Below are 3,822 nucleotides of genomic sequence, written 5' to 3' on the forward strand. Positions count from 1 at the left end.
ATTTTCCATCATTGGCCCCGGTTGCTTTGTCAAAACTTTTGGGATAATTTAGGATCAATTTTGGTCCGAATAATCAGTAATTTATATTTTATTGGAGATTTTATAGAATTGGTAATTTGGGGTTTTGCTCAAGCCTGATGCTACAATTATCTTTTCCATCCTGAAGTTTTTTCTTGATTTCTTTATCATTTCACATTTGAGTGATGTGCTTAAAGATCACAATACTATGTTTATTGTTGACTTTGACCAAGTCATTAGTCGACTACCAACCCTTGAGTTATTTCAGCATTTCACTAAATTCATATTCGAATTCATCCTTCTGTAGTCATAGAAATTAACTTAAGTCATTTTTCATATATATCATCATTGTGTTCATCCTAGAGTCTAGTCACAACTATCTCCTTTGACGATAAGTGCGTACCATTAGTCGACTTCGCTACTTGTTATACCAACTAATCAATTAACTCCCCTTTCATAAAACACATGACACCATTTGGTTCTCAAGACCCAATTCATATCCTTATATATCATCTATTAGTCATTCCTAAACAAGGCTCTTGATAATGACCATTTACATCCTTGTTGACATTTAGGATATTACACTTCATTCATAATGTTGATGTATTTAAGTACACATCTTTACTTATTTCATCATCTTGAACTTATATCATAACTTATTTATCTTTCACTTAACGCAAAACATTCCCATGCATGTTTACACTATTCTAACATGATATCTTTATAGCTATAACTATGGGAACAATTCCAATGTCCCCTTTTTATGGCTTAGAAGTTGTACGCTTGGATAAACCTTATTATTTAACCACAAAATATTTTTTTGTTACTAAACTTGATACATGATTATAATCATTAACACTTTTTTTACCGCCTTCTTGCTTTTATATCTTGTTCAAAGCAATACATACCTACTAACAATAGTTATTTACATAAAATCAATAAGTTAATATCATTTTTCAACCGCACTGATTTGGTGTCTTTTACTTTATGAAACTAATCATGTGAGAACCCTTAGATCTTCTCATAGGGTTTACATATGATCATGACATTCCAACTCGATTGAAAAATCCTTCAACTAGTCGTGCATCCAATCAAGATCATCGATTCTTACCATGAATCTGCTGTTATCATTGATTACACAAATGACTTCATTGCTAATCTCATATCTGACTATTTGATCTTTCTGCCAATTGATATAAGAAATGATCCCCCAACTTAAATATGGGATGAATCAACTCACTATATCATCGATACTTTGAGTTCCTACTATTCTCAAAGCTAAACATATGCTCTCTCCGCTAAAGCAAATTAGTGGAGTTTGTCACCAATTCTTTGTCCACCAACACCACTCTACGTCTATTTTATCTCATCTTACCATGTGTTTTGCATAAACACATCTCTATTAATGTCATTTTATTCAACGATATCAAACCATCTAACGACTTCTTTGCTTTAATCTGGTTTAAGACTAACCCCAAAATGACTTAAATTACCTCTCTCATCACTATAAATCAATCTTTACTCACACGCCTATCAATAATAAAATCTTCCATTCTTAGTTTAAGATTAGATTTCAATAACCTAATTCACTTAAACTTTGCTCTGTTACCACTTGTAACATCCCAAAATTTCGAATAATTAAATACAACAAACCTAGTATCCCAGCGAAAATAAAATACCTAATTTTACAAATTATATCACCATCTAAAATTACAATCTTGACGAACATAACTTTGCTCTATATAACTGTGATAACTAGATAATGGTTATCACCTGAGGTAATTAATACGTGATTAATTGTTAAATGATTATGTGACAGCATGATAAATTGTTATATTTGACCATGCAAATATGTGAAATTTTATGCATAAGCGATTATATGCACAATGTGAAATGCATATGATATATATATATATATATATGTATATATGCATGATTTATATGTATGATGTATGTATGCATACATGTATGTGAATAAGCAAAGGTGAATATATGTGTAAATATGTGCATGTGTGTTTGAGGAAGTGCATGGATGGATGCATGATTGGAGGCGGTTTTAGCCGCCCTACTCTTTTTAGAAAGAGTATATAAGGGAGGGTTTAGCCTCTATTACTTCTTTTTCTGCTACTTTGGGTGATTTGAGCGATTTAAAAGAAAGAAAGAAGGTTGACCGGATTATTTTGGAGCAAGAAGTAAATTCAATTTGATTCCAAAAAGTATTTCAAGGTGAGTGGTTAAATTGCTTTTGATTCTCCTTGAATTGCATAATTGATTGTGTTTTAAAAGCTTATCACCCGGTTTAAGTTTGAATTTAGATCGCTTGAGTGTTATCCGGATTAAAAATAAACCAGACAAAGGATTGAGCGGTTTGAGCTTAAATCAGACAAGGCATAAGCGGTTTAAGGTTAAACCGCCTAGTATGTTAATCAGATTAAACATAAACCGGTTATGATCTCACCTGGTTTAAGGGTAAATCGACCATTGTATTAATCGGTTTGGACATTGAGCAATTTATGATCTTTGAATTATGTTAAGTATTTAAATCGGAGAAGTAGGAATACGACTATGGAATGACCAGATTGTTAAATCGGTCATGGCATGAATAGTGTTGTCCGGATTAGTAATCCTGACAAAGTGTTGAAAATTTAAATCTAACTATTAAATTGAACAAGATGAAGTGTTGTCCAGATTTGGTAAACCGATCAAGTCTTGACCGGAGATGAAGTCCGTCCAAGATTAAGTTGACCGGATTTGGACGTTGACTTTTGTAATGTTTATAGAAATTGTTATTTTTATCATAAAGTGGGGACTTTTGATCAAGGTAATTTTGAACTGATAATATTCCATTGACTACGGTCTATTCTATATGGACTAGTTTTGTAAAATATTTTGATGGGGAAATAAGGGTGGCATATCAAGGGGAGGTGAACCATGGGATAAATGTGGCATATCAAGGAGAGGTGTACATTTGGATTTAAGGGTGACATTTGTATGTGTGTTATGTACTATAACTCTTACTATTATATCCTTTAAGATTACCGTGGTTTGGAATCTGTATTTCTTTGTGATTTAAAGATTTAGAATCAGAGTTCTTGTTGGAAATCATAGTCTGGATGTTATTGAGAAGAAAATAACAAGTTTGGCCTGAAACTTTGAATAAACCTTATTGGATTTGAAAGGTCTAAAAATAGCATTATGATAATCTGGTTAGTGCAAACCTGGTTGGGTTTGATGTATTGTTTGCAAGCAGAAAATTTGTCTTGAAAAGTGAAAGGTATTGGTACTATGCTCTTACTTGCTCATATATTTGTTATATATATATAAAGTTGTTTTACGTAAAAAGTTTTGGTGATTATCACCATGCAATAACATAAAAAGGGTAACTCATTAGACCTTTCGGTCTAACCCTCGTTTTGTGATTTTAAACATGTATTGCAGGAGTGCAGATGGCAAGGGAAAAGGGAAAATGTGATAAATTACCTATGTGTTTATCTTCATGAAGAATGACTAATGATAAATATAGTTTTGGTAGATGAATATTGATTAGTACAAGAATTGTATTTTGAATTTTTGGATCATATATTCTGTAATGATGGATTCTTGTACTAAGGGACCCATGTGGTGTACAAACATGTATTTCTTATATATGAAGTATGTGTTTGTTGGTCCCAAAGGGCCTACAAGAATACTAAACAGTTTGTAGAAGGGGGGGGGGGATGAATACAAACACAATTTTCAAATTTAAAATATATATTGATAAAGAAGATCAATACAGATTTTACAAGATTGTCTGCGGAAAGATAA

The sequence above is a fragment of the Cynara cardunculus genome, assembly GCF_001531365.2.
Source record: "Cynara cardunculus var. scolymus isolate 2C chromosome LG 2, CcrdV1, whole genome shotgun sequence".
NCBI classification, from domain to species: Eukaryota; Viridiplantae; Streptophyta; class Magnoliopsida; order Asterales; family Asteraceae; genus Cynara; species Cynara cardunculus.